Below are 17,285 nucleotides of genomic sequence, written 5' to 3'. Positions count from 1 at the left end.
TGGCAGGCTCATCCCTTACCTTCGGGAACACTGTGGAAGTTGCCAGAACATTGCTCAGTGCCTTAGTCACAGAGGTATTTAACTTGGGTGTATGTGTTTCCTGTGGCTGCTATAACAAATGACCCTAAACTTTGTGGCTTAAAACAACAGAAATGTATTCTCTCACACTTCTGGAGGCCAGAAGTCTGAAATCAAAGTATTGGCAGGGTACACTCTCGCCAGGGGCTCCAGGGAAGAATCCATCCCTCTTTCGCTTCTGGTGCTTGCCTTGGTATTCCCATCTCCGCTTCTGTCTTCACAACACATCCTCCTCTGTGTGTCTGTCTTATAAAGATACATGTGATTATATTTATGATCTGGGATAAGCTCTGCCTCTGAGATTCTTAATTGCGCCTTTTGCCATATATGATAATATTCACAGGTCCCGGGGATTAGGATGTGGGCCACTGCAGGGAGACATCCTTATTCTAAGCACTCTAAAGTTTGTCTCGTTCCTCCTGTGTCTCTAGAGTCAGAGGGCTACCCCACTCCACTCATGTGGTTGCCATCACAGGACTGTCACCTTGAACTTTAGGTTATAACCCGCCCCCTTCCTGCATCAGTATGTAGTACTGGTTCTGCTGGATGTGGTGAAGCTGTTGAACGAAAACAAGAGTAACTACACATGTTTGAGAAACACTGGATCTAAAGTAACACTTAATAACACTTCTCAGAGACTTGCTTATACCAGTCCGTCTTTGTGAGGTTCCCAGAAGACAATATAGTCTGCTCTTTTCCCAAATGCTCAACCACAAACTCCCTAGCTAACGTTCCCTAGCATACGCTTTGGGAAACTATGCTTTAAAACTAATGCTCGTGAGAATAACGTTCAATCGAACTTCGTTGCTGTTTTTCTTTTGGGGGCCAGATGTCAGTCTAGGGCCCTCCCGGTCTCATTTAAAGGTTGTGATTTCCTCACCATTATTGGAATTATTGCAAAATGAGCTTAGTTGTTCTTTGACTTAAGTTCTCTCTGGATTTGAGCAGATTTTCTTTCTTTTGAGTTTCCCATGCAAGTCAAGAACTTTCCCTGGAGCCATCCAGCTACTGTAATCTAAACATATACATCGTCCAAGAAAAACCGTATATAGGCTTCTGGGATTTTGCTGGCTCATTCTGGGTAGAGAGCCAGTGCTGCCTGTAAGAAACTCCCGGGTACTCGTTTTGACTCTTTCAAGTCAGGCTGCCAAGTTTACATCTTTTAGAGACAGAGCAGATCTTAAAAAAGAACACTATACCTATTCCCCTAACATCTTTTCACTTTTCTCTTGGAGTCAGGTAAGAGAAGATGATTATTATTTTATCACAATAGGGTTAGTATATTTTTAAGTCTTTGACTTTTCTTTTAAAAAGTTCTTTATAAATGCTTTTATATTTTTTTCACATGGTCATTCAATAAATACTCAGATGTACCAGAACCTGACATTGGTGTGGACTGGGGAACGATATATAAATCTGGATGAGATTCTGCCCCATCCTCAAAGGGACTCTCAGTTTAGTGGAGGGCATGCAGCATGAAGGAAAGGTATATATCATGAAACACACTCAAATAGCAGCATGAGAAATATGTGATAACACTGAAGAGGAGAGAAAATGAATGCTGCTTGGGAATGTTTTGCAAAAGTAACATTGACACTGGGTTTTGAAGCATGAATAGAAGTTTGTTAACTATGGAAAAGTACAATCCGGGGTGCAAAAAAACAATATATTTAGGGGAACAGAGTCTTAGATGGGTCTGGTGTACTTGGGGAGTGGTAAGAAGTATAGAATTACCAGACAGGGTAAAAGGAGAAGTTGAAGAGGTAGGCTAGTGTCTAATTGGGAGCATTCTGATTGCCTTACCAAGAAGCTTAAACATCACTGGGCGGGAAATTGGGAGTCTTTGGAGGGTTTTACACAAAGGAGTGACATGATGAGATTTTGATTTTATAAGGCCAATTCTGAAAGTTAGGACACAGGAAAGATTTTCTTTAAAAAGAATAACCTGCTAGATTACTAGTAAAGAAACTTCATAATACTCTGTTTAAAAGGTGAAGAGGGCTTGAATGAGGGCAGGGGCATTTGAGCTAGAACTAACAGGATTTATTGACCATACGATTGATAGTCCAGTGAATGAGGGAGTAGCTGAAGCCAACTCCAAGACTTCTGTCTCCGTCATTTGGGTGGATGGTGAAGATAATAAACAAGACAGGCAAGGAAAGGAGCTGCTTTGGGATGAATCCTAGGTGGGAGTACATAGACAAGTACTAGGTTGTAAATAGGGAGGGAGATTAATCTGGTCTTTTGTGGTAGAGTATGGATTGACTTCCCTCACCCGGTTTCCATTCCACCCTTTTGCAGTGTGCCTAGCTGTCCTATATCCTACACCATATTAGAATGCAATAGCGCTAAAAATCTACATTTCCCAGACTTCCTTGCAGGTATCCATCAAACGTATACCTTTGAGGTTTGGAAGGTGGAGGTGGACATCCTGTGGTGGCTACTGTTCTCCGGTTACTTTCAGCTGTTTCTACTGGCAAACGTGACCTTTAGTGTTTGTTGCTTCTGTGGCCTCTATAGTAGAGTTGCCAATGTCCAGTCTTTAGCTCGATAGGGTTGAAAGGCAGTGTGGGGACATTCAGTTTGCTGACAGAGGTTGGGGGAGAGGTAACATGGTGGCTCTGGAGCTAACAGCCTCCTGCTTCTCCAATCTCCTGACCATTACAGAGGCATTATCTCCCAGAGAGGTACCCAGAGTCTTATTCTGGAAGTCCATTTAGGGCCCATGCCTCCAGTCTTTCTACAGATCTTCAAGCACCAAGATTTTCTCCTTTTAACCCACCTGGAATGGTTCCAGTTATCTTCATCTGATCTCTAATTCACCTTTCCAGTGGAAAAGTACCTTATAAGAGACTTCTTTAAATGTTGTTCTTATAAAATCATTAAGTATGCTTGACATTATGCATCGCTAACTGCTACGGACGACATACAGTCTTCTCAGTTGTGAGATTATGATGGACATGACCTTGTCTTAAACACCTTTGAGTGCCCAGTGCCTAGAAGAGTGCTTTGCACTTGGTGGTGTCCAATAAGCTCGTTAGGTTTCATTGCATTTAATTGAATTGAACGAACAATTTGTGCTTCTCCTAATTGTGTCATATAGTACAGCTGGCAATCTCCCTGAGTCTGATAGTTGTTTTATATGATAAATTGCCCATATTGTTAGTATCCAAAATACTTTGATCTTAAATTTCTTCAGAATTCTCAAATGCATGCCATCTGGCTTCAGTGACTCATGGAAATTTAATGTCTTGAGTTGTATTCGCCACCTGTTGTTTCTTTTCTTTTATGCTAGTGAATCATCTTTGTTTTCAAAGAAAAGTATTCTTTAGTAAAGATTCTACATCTATCTTGTCAGTGAGGATCACTGATACAGAGAAACAATTCAACTTTCTCTGACCCTTAAATGCTCCTGTCCTCTCCAGTGATGTGATTGCATTTTGAATTTTTTTGGAAGGGCCAGAACTTTCAACCTTCAGACTATTCTTACAGAAGAGCGGTTTTTGCCTTATGGATTTTATCTGAATTTGATTGTTACAGTTTCTCGCATTTCAGCGACATTCGTGTCTGGTATTCTAGGCCAATATTACTGCCTCTTCCATATGTTGTATTTTTTTTTTTTCTTATGGACACTTAATGATTTTATTACTTTCCAAGGCAAGGTGAATTCAAATGTGTCCCCACACATTTCTGTATACTAGAGCAACTAGAGGACATAAGGGGATGGACAGAGGTACTCTTTCCAAAACTTCTAGGAAGTGACTGAAACCCAACTCAAACTGGATAAAAGGTAAGTGGAATACATTAAAAAAAGTACTGAGATAGAGAAGGCTTCAGATATAGTTCAACTGGAGTTCTTATTCCATTTCTTTGTGATTTTCTTGGTTCTCTCCCCTCTGTGTTGGCTTCATCTTTAGGTTTTCTGATAGTTGCAGGACAACTATCAATAACAACAGGAGTTATATGCTGCCGTGTCACATCCAGTGAACAAAATTTCTAAGCTTTGCTTTCATTGGGCCACCCTCTAATAGCGGGGATGAGTCCATCCCTGGAGCGTCTGCATGAGCTGTACTTCATGAGTCTTACCCAATGAAGGACATTTGAAGGAACTTGGGGAAAGACTGTATCTCGTCTTCCTATGACCCAGTTTGGCCATGGTCTGATCTAGACTCCAGGAGGCCAACTGGGCATATTTCCCAGTATCCTCAGGGTCAGAATAACTTCTAATATATATTGTTGCATCATTTTTACTGTATGTATTTTTCCTGTTTCCTCTGTTAACAATGCAAAACCTGAGGGCAGATTTCATCTATTTTATACTTTTATTATGGATGCTTACCAGCTACAAACAACAACAGTCTCTTCACTGCAGGAAGCCAATAAATGTTCATTATCTTTATGTCATTCCAATTATATGGCCTTAGAATAATGCAATTTTTAGATTTTATTTTGTATAATTCTTGCCTTAGGCTTTACCTCTTCGGTCATGTTAACCAGAAATAGGGAACCATCACTAACCACATATTAAGTGCTAGTGCATGCCATGCATTTGGCAGGAACTTGAATGGGGAGTATATAACACATGTAGTATCTCATGAAAATATTTCAAAGCAAACGTAAATGAATGATGCTTATTTCCCAGGTCTGTGCCTCTCCTATCACTTTTGGAATTCTCCTTACTCTCTTTGGTACTCTTCTCAGATTCCCAGTGCTATCGTGTGGATTGCCCCATGTCCTTGCTTTCTACAAGTGCAGCTTACAAGCTCTGGGAGGGCTCCTTCATCTATCTGTTCATCAAACCATTATGGAATATGTAGGAGGATCCTGAGATAACTGAAGCACAGGTCTTGCCTTTGGGACTTTATAGTCTAGCGAAAGGCTTATATACAAATAATAATGTGATGTGTGCCAGGACGCAAACAAGCATTGGCTCGAATCCAAGCTCCAGAACAGGAAAGTCAAGGAAACTTTCCCTGAGACAGTGATGACTATGAATTAAAAAAAAAAAAAAAGTAAAAGTTAGTCAGGTGAAAAAGCATTGCAGTTAAAGGGAACAGCATTTCTGGAAACCATGTGAAAGAACCTAGCTTATAGGGAAATACAGATTATTTTCCGTATCTCGATCATTTAGTGAATGTGTAAAATTGCTAAGAACAGCCTCATTTTCTATGTTCTGATTCCAATGCTGTGGCTAAAGTTTTTGGTGATCCTGAGGTCACTCGTTGACACCAAGGGGAATGATTTCCCTCATGAATATAGGAGGAAGCCATACTCAGAAAAAAGCCTAGGAGTATCTTTCTGCTCAGTAGGAAGAACAATTTTGTCTCCAGAGCCAGGCCTACATCAGAGGAAGCCTATTAAGACAACTCCTTGCCTGGAGTGACTTAAGAGGATTTCTCAGCAAAACATCTTCCCAGTGGGGTCTCCTTCCCTTTTTCTCTGGCCACAAATTCTCAACAGTCAACTCACTAAGTGGTGAGGTCAATCAAAGCGGAGCATCCTCTTCTATAGAAAGTCTTGGTGATAATGCAGCCTTGCCTGAAGAGCACATTAGCCTAGATTAGCTCATTATCTTTGAGATGAACTGCAGAACAATTTCCGTTCAGTGGAAAAAAGAGGATGAGATCACAGGGTACAAAGCTAGGCAGAGCAGAGAGAGGAGCAGTCGGGCCTCCAGGAGGAAAAACACATTCAGAAGTTATCAGTTCTGCTCTCTCTTCTGTGATTGGTTGGGTCCTGAGGTCTTGATTTCTCTTTCCCCACTTCTAGTTCTTTCTCTTTTGTAGCAGACAGAGTAATGCTCCCCCTCCCCAAAGATGTCCACATCTTAATCCCTAGAACTTGTGAGTATGTGACCTTATAGGGCAGAAGAGAGGTCACCGATGTGATTTAAGTTGAGGATCTTCAGACAGAGAGATTATCCTGGATTCTCCAGGTGAGCCCAGTGTAATCATAAGTGTCCTTCTAAGTGAAAGAGGGAGGTAGGAGACTCAGAGATCTGTTGACAGAAATGGAAGGCTGACACAGCCATGATCCAAGAAGCGTGGGCAGACTTTAGAAGCAGAAAAAGGCTCCCCTAGAATCTCTAGAAGGAATGCAGCTCTGCCAACACTGTAATTTTAGCCTAGAAGACCCATTCAGGACTTCTTACCTCCAGAACTGTAAGATAATTAATGTATGTTATAAGCCACCGAGTTTGTGGTGATTTCTTACAGCAGCTGTGGGAAATGAACACATGTCTCTTCTGTTGACATCCATGACCAAGGAAGTCACCCTTCCCCCATCCACTACCATCCCCTCCATCAAATCTGTTCAGGGTCTTTGATTCCGTGGGCTAATGCTGGGATAGTGTCTCAGGGTCAAAACTTTCCCAGAGCCACAAGTCAAATGCAAGTCACATTGCAGGGAAACATGAGACGAACGGAGGACCTGTGGTGATTGGGTCTGTGGCTCACCACCAGCAAAGTGTCAGAAGGAGTCGTGACACCAGAAAAGAACATTAACCAGCTCTTGCAGGAATGGAGGGCTTGGATGGGGCGTGAAGCAGGGATAGCCAAGAACATTTCAGCCTGACTGAGACATGTATTTTTGTTGGGTTCCACAATTTGGAGAACACAGTGATTCAGGTGTGAAAGTATGGTGATCATATCCTTCACTGTTACATCTTTAGATAAATCAACAGAAAATTTAAAAAAAATCAAGAAATGAGAACTTAAAGAAACGATTGTTTTAATGTATACATAGATATTTGGCTTGAAGAGTTTATGGAAGCTCACATTATATCCAAAAATACCTATTAAAAATTTCACACAAACTTCATTTTCCATTTGATAGTGACATGGAGTCAAACTCTATGAAAGGTCGGCTAAAATGACTCAAATTTTGACCATAAATACTATCAAGGAGGATTTTCTTTTGCTTTTTAAAAAAAACTTCTCAGAGATGTACAATAATATAAATCACTTTCTGAGGACATTCATCTTCCTTAGGTCCTTACTATCACCTTAAAAAGTAGCTTGGAAAAGCATTATTGTTACCACTTTGCAGGAAACTGAGGCCCAGAGAGCTTAAGTGACTTGCCTGGAGACACAAATTTGCAGGAAGGAGAAGCTTAAATCGTAACACGTATGATTACCTCACTAAGTCCTCACAGTATGAGATGAAGGAAGTAAATGGTATTTTTTTTTTCATTTTAATATTTGGGAAATTAAAGCCAAATTGGTGAAACAACCTGGTTAGCAAAATGCAGCAACATGAAAGGGTTTATGACTCATTGCCTTTTCATTCCTAAGTACCTGAGATGTCAGTTTTTCTTCCCTCCTAAGAAACAGTTTGTAAGATGTCTTGGCTCCTTCTCTTCTTCTGGAACTAAATCCCAAGTAAAATGCTGACAGAGGATCCAGTGGGGGAGTTCAGTGACCTTTGCTCAGCTGAAAGGCCCACAGAATCACCAAGGAGACAGGTTCTGGGTCAATGCCTGGAGGAACCTTCCCCTTATTAACTGGATTAACGGCTCTGTCCCTTCTTCAAGCAATGATTGGAGTCTCAACAGATGGTGGGAGTCCCGTTGCTGAAGTGGGTTGGGAACACAGTCTAGTGGGGAGGTCTGTTGGAGCAAGGCCAGACGTGTACCGTGAGCCTCACATTTGTTTTGAAAAACTGGAAGGGGAAGATTCTGTTCTTTGATAGGTTGTTCCTTGGGTTACCATGGGTCACATTAAGAAAGAATACCAATTCAGGAAACCAGTTCTCCCTCAAGTCAGCCTCCTCTCTATCCCTGAGAGGTCATGGGTGTGCCCTCTATGCTCCATATCAGCACTTTTCAAAGTGTATTCCTTGGAACGCTGGTTCTGCCAGGTGGCCTGTGAAAGGGAGATCCTGTGGTAAAAGAAGTTAAAAAATGTTACCACTATGACCTCACAGCTTAGACTCCCAAGTGAACAAATTAAAGGCTTTGTTTTACCGGGAAGAAACCTTTCTCAAACTTACTTGGTCATGGAACACGAGCTCTCTCTCATGCCCAGCCCTGCCATAAAACCAAATATAAACATAATATGAGAAACCTTCTCTTAATTTAGCATCAGGGTTTTTTCACCCTATCATATTTTTGTAGGATTTCAGAAGAAAGAGGATAGAGCAGAAAGGAAGAGAGGTGAAGTTCCTACCATTCTGTTGTTGCCTCGAGTAAAAATTAGAAAACATCTTCAGTTCTTGCACGGTAATCTGTAAGATGTGTAATATTTTCCTCAATTTACTGTTTTGGGGATATTGTAGTTATCATTAAACTTTACTGAAGTGACAGAAAATAAAACGAAAACAATTCAAACACCTTAAGAAGATTATTTTTCAGAAATGACCTTAGCAAACAGCATATAATACTTTGCCCATTTAAAAGACCAAATTGTGGTCGTATTTATGTTTTCTTCAAATCTTAGGTGGAGCTTAGAGGCTTAATTTCCTACATTGGGTTGTGTATAGACTTGAGAGAGACAATCAGCATTTTGCAATAGCTGAAAAAAGAGAAGACATCTGAGGGATGAATGATGTGAAAAGCATGAGAATATAGACAGTTTATTTTCTCACAACCTAAATACATTGAGTTACTTTTCAAAGGCTGGTCCCATGGGAGAGGTAAAAATGTATTTACTTAACTGCTATATATGGCATAACATGGAAAATATATTTCTTGGGATACTGAGGTGCCTGCCAAAGATTATCTTCCTATGTCTACTGACTATTAATCAAATCAGTTAGCTTAAAAAATAACTGGTAGTTTAGAATAACAAGTAACTCAGTAAGTTTAATGCTGTCAATTCACATCATTCCATAGTTTCCTCTCATCATGTGCTGGGGGTTAAGGGAGGCACAGTGTGTGAAAAAAGCTTGCGTATCCTTTAGTGTCTTTGAAATATGAACTACTTCATTCACTCGCTATTTAATACCCTCCTTGAATTAATACTGTATAGAACTATACAGCAAACACATCAATATTGACCTTGTGTCATGTTGAAGTATTTACAATAAATCTCTTAAGATACAGACCCAGGAAGTTTGAGGGTAGTGTTTTTGTTCAGGCCTGACCCTCGGAAAGTAATACAGAACATATGAGTTCAAGCTGTTATTTTCAACAAGTGCTCCCCAGTTGCTCACAGCCTGAAATGAGAATCCCATGCCTTTCCTTTTAAGACCCAGCACAGGCTGCTTTCTCCCTAATTCCAGGCTTAGTTCCCATGGCTCTGAAGCATCTAGTCTTTGCGCCAGCCAAAATCCCTAGGACACACATTTCTCCTATCTCCACTTCTGAGGCCCGTGCTTCGGCTCTCCAAACTCACCTCTGACCATCTGAAACCTATTACTATTATTAGAGTTTAAAACATTCGTCCCAGGTCACCAAGCAAGGAATGGGAAAAGATTACAATTCAAAACCTGGCACTACGCCCACAGTCTTCACAACGCCACTGAATTTGTAAAAGGCTGAAAGGGTGGTATGGACAGAGCTGGACTTGAACCTTGGCTCTGGGCTCTGTGGTTCCCAGCGCCGTGACTGGGGGGGGGGGGCGGATATTTGATCCCCATAATCATTAGTTTGCTTATCTGTAAAATGGGAATAATTATAGACCTTCCCTCCTAGATTCCTATAAAGGTGAAATAAGAGGATTTCTTGCACTTGGCTTAGTGCCTGGTCTATAGTGAGGACCTAAGAAACTGCAGCAGTTATTTTTACAACTTTATACTGTAAGATTTCTCCTGCTCTCCCATGTAAATATGTATATCCCCCCCAACCAGATTCTATGAATCAAGAGTCCTGCGTTTTGTCAAATCTGTTTGGAGCATTAAGAAGAGTTCTTGAACTTGCTAAATATATATATTTTTAGTGGATTTATTGGCATTTAATCACCTGTTATTCTGTGTGTTAAGATTTTCTGGTGGCTCATTAAGAACGCTATCATTAAAGCCTTAGATAATCGTTACCTATCCTCTGATGGGATGGACACTTCTCAATAATGTAAACGTTTTAAGTAATCCTCTGGTATTTTGTTAACATTCAGTAAATATTTTTAAATGTATCTTCCTGTGACAAATAGTATAGCCTAAGAGTTTTTATATTTCAACTTTCAATCTTTTTTTTTCATGCCATAGGAAATGTTTGGTTAATATTTTATCTTAGCCGAGCTAGTATGGTGAATTAATTTATTGCTCACATGGATACATACCACATGTACTTTTCTAGGTGTTTCATTCTCATTTAGCTTTAGCTAATGGGCATTTAAAGTCTTGCTGATTTTTCCCCAAAGACCCATAGTCATCTATAACGTTCTTGAATAATTGGGCTTTAAGTGGAAGTTAATAGGGTTGACTACTTCCAGAAATATGCAGAAATATTTTTTGCCAGTTTGAATTTAACACTTGCATCACTCTTAAGATAGCAAGTTTTAAAAGTCTCCCCTCAAAAACTGCAAGTTAATTAATACATGAAACGGAATGACTTCGATTTTTATTAGAAGTTATTTATACAAGTCCTATCTTTATAAAAGTATTATTCAGTATCATTGTAGTTCTTCCATTAAAACACCACCACCTGAAACCTGCAAACTGCTGCCAGAATAAATCAAATGTATCATTAAGACTTTTAAGAAGCCTTATTTGTAGGATATTCTCATTTCAAAGTCTACAGTTGATCTCTGCTCTAGAGCCCTTTCCCTTTAGATCAGCATGTACGTGTTGACATTGTTTAATTGTCTAAGAATTGGCTGACAATCATTTGTAAAATAAAGTCTTTCACATATTCAACTGTTTTTAAATCGAAGTCAGTATCTCCTGCCGTGGTGACCAGCATTTGGTAGAGCGGGATTGGAGTGTCTCCATCATGTAGTTCTTCTCCATTTGGGGAGTGGTTTCAGGGGAAAGTGAAGGGAAGGAATGATGGTGACTGGGAGGGAGAAGGCAGGAGAATACTTCCAACTAGTATCCACCAATTTCACAAGAAATTATATATATATTTATATATTTATATATATAAATATATATAAATATATAAATATATATATATAAATATATAAATATATATATATATATATATATATATATATATATATATAGTTTGTTTTGTTAGGAATAGCCCACCAGGCTCCAAGAGCAAAATATCAGTAACCTCGTATTTGTTACCTCTTACATCATCTCCTCCAATAACCACAGCAACCCTGTGAATTTGGTAAGTTATTATCACCCTCATTTTACAGTTGAAGAAACTAGAACTAGTTAATTTATGAAGATCACACATGATTAAATGGAGTACCCATGACTTTAATAGAGGTCTTTGACTTACTACTTTACTTAGATGCATTTACTACTCTGCATATTGCCTGAGCTTTTCCAAAGAAATGGAAAATAAAATCATTGGCAATTTAATGGATACATCTTTAATAGTATTACTAATTATAATTGTGCTACATGATAATAATGGCATAACAGACAAGCAGTGCACATAAGTGGCTGAAATTAGCATGATTTTTAAACATAGCCACACTTAGTATTTTTGGCAGCTAGGAGGAAGGGAGAAAAGAAGAGAGCAGAGTAAGGAGCTGCTAAGATTTCTTTCTGGATCTGTCACTTGCTCTCTGGATTTGGGAAACTGAAGGCTACAAAATTCATTTTTCCACCTTCCTATCAGAGTCCATTGAAAATAAAGTCTATGCATTGCAATATGAGAAAGAGCATGGGCTCAAATCAAATCCACTTTTGTTTTAGGGCAGTGTAATTTCATTAGAGAGCGGTTTCCTGCCTTCATCACTAACTAGGGTTCTTTCTTTCAAGTAATTCAGCAGCGTTTTTCTCTTCATCCTTAGAGTGAGGATGGTCAGTTTGTTGAGACCAGGACAGAACCAGAGTTGTTCCTAAGATCAAGGTAAGATTTTCTAAGATCTAAGAGAGAGGTAACTTCGACAACCTGACGTCTGAATTTCTGTCTCCACCCACCCTCCCTACACACACATCAGGTCTCCATTTTCTAGACCTCCTAGTGAGAACTAGAGCCCTCATTCTGTTTGAAACACTGCCCTGAAGCGTTCCAAAATTCTTCTGATTCCCCAGTTTTTTTAAAGATTTTATTTGAGAGAAAGAGAAGGGGAGAGAGAGAACGAGCAGGGGGAAAGACAGAGGGAGAAGCAGACTCTCTGCTGAGCAGGGAGCCTGATGTGAGGCTCAATCCCAGGACCCTGAGATCACGACCTGAGCTAAAGGCAGCTGCTTAGCTGACGGAGCTACCTGTGATTCTCCAGTTATCTTAACCTCAAAGAAAACTCCCAGCCCCTTAATATAGACCAGGACTCAGCAAACTTTTTCAGTAAAGGGTTAGATGGTAAATGTTTTCACCTCTGCTGGCCAGTTGGTCTCTGTTGCAACTACTCAAGGTGCAAGTTGTAGTGTGAAAGCAGCCCCAGACAATATGTAAACAAATGAGCACAGCTGTGTTTCAATAAAACTTTATTTACAAAAACAGATGGCGGGCTAGATTTGGCCGAAAGACCATAGTTTTGGTGATGACCTCTGACATAGACCATCTCCCTCATTATACCGTGTTCTCCGGTCAAAGTAACAAAGAGGAGGAAGGTAAAACTGACATGTGGTTCTCATTTAGTCAATATCAGAGCACCCATAACATGCCAAGGCCTGTGCCCCATGCTGTGGATTTAGTGGTGATTAACTCAGACTTGGATCCTGGATTCATGCTGCTTCCCTTCCTTCTTCCAGAGGAAGAACAGTACTATCTCATCACAGGATGGCAATATTCCAAATTTGTAACTCACTTCTTTTGCAACAGTATACATGCTCTGCCAAGAAAGCTCTTGGTAAACTTACAAACTAAACAAAGTTTGCCTATCTACATTCCCTTCTCATTTTTATCTTGTGCCTTATCTCTCATCCCCAGATAGTCAGTGCCTTTGCTCTGTCGCTGTCTTCCCTCCTCTGTCTTTCACACTCTTCCTTCTCCATATTCGTCCTTCCCCACAAAATCATCCTGATCTTTTCAACCCCAACAAGAAGACTTTAGCGTCCTGAACTTAACAAGTTAAATGTATTAATACCACGGTATGAATGAGACAGATTTTCCTGTTTAAAAGGCAAGCTTGTGAGCCCAAATTATACCGCAGCTGGTATGATCAAGTGTGCATCTCCACACTTTGCCTAAGCTGTCAGGGATCAAGTTCTTCTTTTCCTGGCTCAATAGAAATTAACTTGAATCCTGAATAAGGAGAGACTCTGGTGCTGTTTTCAGTTTTCTGGAAGAAGAGAGAAAAGAGAGCAGAAGTGCTTATTAGGGGAGGTGCAGTCAGTTCAAGGCCTACCTTACTGTTCCAGCTGAAACAGAAGGGATGTGACAGATTAATTCAGGCCAGCACACATCTTACTGGGAAGTATGTGCTAATAGGGGAAAGCGGAATTCACTATTTAAATATGTCAAAATACAAAAGTGAATTGTCTCTACCCCCTTGTCATTTCCTCTCTCTTAATTTTCCAAGGATCATCTTTGTCTGGAGATGTAGGTATTCAACTCTGACTCATGTGAAAATTCAAATGTCTTTTGGACTGTAGCCTAGGTCTTGGGCAACTGATGACTCCAGTCATGTTAGATGAAAAATAAAAATTTAAGTGAATACTTATGAGTGAATAGAAAAACATCACAAACAATTTTTGTTCATAGAAAGAGAGGTGAGATTCCGTCTGTCTGTACTAGTCCGAAGAGAAAAGCCAGTGGTTATAGTACTAGATGACAGAGGATAATGACGTATATAAAACAAAAAAGGGAGTCTATAAAAGTCAATCAACTTCTATAGGCTTGTTTGATACACACACACACATACACACACACACATATACAGGGAAGCTTGGAGTAGCTCTACATTTCAGCAAACGCAATAGATATTGGCCTTCAGCCTACTCCATTGCATTTATTTTTCTCAAGGGAGTTGTTTTTATAGCCCAAAGAACTGGTCTAAAAAGAGTTGGGGTTACTTAGGAAGTGGTGATTTACTATTTAGTCCTGGAAGGGCTGAAATGGCTTGGAAGTCTAATCGGTACCTGGCATTACCCGAACGAATTCATCTCTTTTGCTTGATAGGTGTGTTCACTGGACAACAATGAAATTACTGGGCTAATTATGATGTCAGCTGACGCTGGCAGAATAAAGGCATCTTAAAGTTGGATTCAGCCTAGTGAAAGCAAAATGAGGACCATATTGAAAATGGAAAGTAGAAATTCACCAGCATCTTATTTCCCCGAGGTATAGAGTCTCTCATCTGTGCTTCTTTATATCTACGTCATCTTTCTTCTCCATGTGAACCAAAGGTTACTAGGCATTTTTGTGCTATGGATGCCCTTGGCCCTTTGAAGACACCTGTGGGAACCTTCTCAGAAAATGCTTTCAGTTTATAAAATACATTATATAGAATTGGAAAGGAAACCAAATACATTAAAATACCATTATAAAATATTAAGTTTGATTTGATTTTTTAATTTAACACTTTGTAATTTATTAATATATGTACTTCAAAGTGTAGTCACTAAGAAGATATGGCAGCATGTCAGTAATTACCATAATTCCAAAACAGGGATAGATTTTTTTGAGGGTTCCAACATAAAAACATCTGTAATTTCTACTGGAAATAAAATCATAGGTATTGTTAGCACTACTGTAGTTTTGCCTAAATTCATAATATAGTTAGCAGCTGTGAAAACCAATGTAATTTTTTTCCCCTTCCAAGTTCATGAGCTCCCTGAATTCTCTCCCTGGATCAGGGATACCTAGGTTGAGGTTAAAAGGTGCTGCTATTGACTGTCTTCCTTTTTATCTCTGTACAAACTGGGAAGTGATGGGCTAGCTTCAGGGTTGCTAAATCCCACATTCAGAGCCCCAACAACTGTCACATGATTAAGCGTCCCCATGCCAAATCCCTAGAAGAGTCAGTCTGATTGGCCAGGGGCCAGGTATCCATTCCTATTGCCCAAAACAATAGAACGAATGCAAAAGATCCTGTAAAGCAAGCATATCCTTGACCCACTCTTTTGGGGAACAAGGAGAAGGAGAATTCCAAAGGTAGGGTATGTATAAGACAGATACCCCCCAAAAGAAATTTTACAAATATGGATCTAGGATCATTAAAAGCAATTTGAAAATTCCTTAGCCTTACAGATATAATGAGGGCATTCTTCTCCCTCATTGGGAAGAAAAGTTGTCTGTGTACGAATAAAAGTTCAGATATTTTCAAAGTCTGATATAGCACTGTCCAACAGAACTTTCTGTGGGGAAAGAAATGTTCTTTATCTGCACTGTCCAATATGGTAGCCACTAGTCACATATAGTACTGAGCAATTAAATGCAGTTAATGTGATCAAAGAAGTAAACTTTAAATTTCATTTAATTTTAATAAAAATTTAAATTTATATAGCTATACGGGGCCAGGAGATATTATAGTGGACAGCCCAGGTCCAGCCTGTTGAATCTGTATCTGTATCACTTTCCTTGTAACCATGACACGCTAGTCAAACTAGCAAAGAACTACCTTTCTGACATTTGTGATGACCGCCAGCAGCCAGGCATGCACTTATAGTCTATCCATTTCTCTAGGTGGTTCCACGATTCATATACCTAGCTCATATTCCACCTCCTCTGGAAGCCTTTTATTATCAGCCTAGCCTTCTGAAGTCTTAAGGCATCAAATGTTGCATCACTAATTGGGACAAATCAGATGCCACTTTGTACTGATATTTATACTTTTAAAAATGTTTTCAGTTTACCTTCAAGTAGAGTGCATGCTCCTCTGGGGGAAGAAATGATTTCTAATATATCTTTGAATACCTAATCTTGGTATATAGGTTTTCAATGAGACTTTGTTGAAGATGAGATCAGGAGATGATTTAGAGAAGAACATGATGCAAATAAAAACCTAAATCCACTAGAGCAAAGATAACCGAAGGTAGAGAATCATTATGTGGAAACAGATAACTGAAATATGTTAGATCAAAGAGAAACCAAGAAATTATTTGGTGCTATTTTTAGGCAGATAAAGTAGTCTCCTTTCATGAATGAGACAGCCAAGCTCTAATGATGTTGAATAATTTACCTAGGATCATATGCCAATAAAGGATGTAGGGGAAACTGGAACTCAGGTCTCTGGCATTCAGCAATGTCTACAAAGCAGAATGCTAGAAAGATTGGGGAGATCTTAAGAAGCAAGGAAGAGGGGCCAATAGAAGAGGACAGCAGGGGGAAGATTCATGAAGAGAAATGCAAGAGAAGGTTTATGATGGTTGTCCTTGGTCTGTTCAGGTTGCAGAAAGCCTAAGAGGCAATTCCCACAAAATTAAAGGAAATTCAAATATGTGATGGATAAGGAAGTCCTTCTAACTTAAACACATGAATCCAGGTCTAATAACTAGATATGCCTAAGATATCCCTCCATGCTCCATGGTGTCCAGGCCACGTTCTTTCACCTGATAGAGGCTTGGGGTGCATATCTCACTGTGCACTTGCATGCTAAGTGAGGTATGCATGGATGGAAAGCTTTGTCAGAGGAGAAATTATATGACCACATTTCCTATAAGATTTTTATGTGAAAATTGGAGACAGTGTTAGAAAAAAATGATCATAAATGTTAGGTATGTAGTTCAAAAAGGAGAGATCACCCATCCATCTATCTCCTAGGCAATAACAGCGTCATGGAGAGAAGATAAAATTCAACAGTGGCTAAGCAATTGCATAATAGATTCCATATACCCACTGGACTCTTTTATACAACTACCTCAAAGCTATTCTATCAGATCTGATCCATTTGTCTTTTTAGAATAGAGATAGATAGGAGACAGAAGAAGGAAACTCTTAGATGAGTAGATAGATAATAGATGGGTATTTCCATGTTTAGAGAAAGGAGACTCAAAAGTCAAAGAATTGAATTATAGATGCCCTTGATTCGCTAAGAATGTGATATGCTAAGAATATTCTTAATATCCAGGCTAAACAAAGCACTGATTAAAGCATTTAGACTAAAGTTTCGTTACTATGCAAAATGGTTCTCAACCTTTAATTGGGAGAATGTGCTCAGTAATCTTTTTTTTTCTTTCTTTCTTTAAGTAGGCTCCACACCCAGCATGGAGCCTAATACAAGGCTTGAACTCAAGCCCCTGAGATCATGACCTGAGCTGAGATCAAG

Source organism: Mirounga leonina, unplaced genomic scaffold (assembly GCF_011800145.1).
Source record: "Mirounga leonina isolate KUSES-001 unplaced genomic scaffold, KU_Mleo_1.0 Mir_169, whole genome shotgun sequence".
Lineage (NCBI taxonomy): Eukaryota > Metazoa > Chordata > Mammalia > Carnivora > Phocidae > Mirounga > Mirounga leonina.
Note: the sequence above shows the minus strand (reverse complement) of the source record.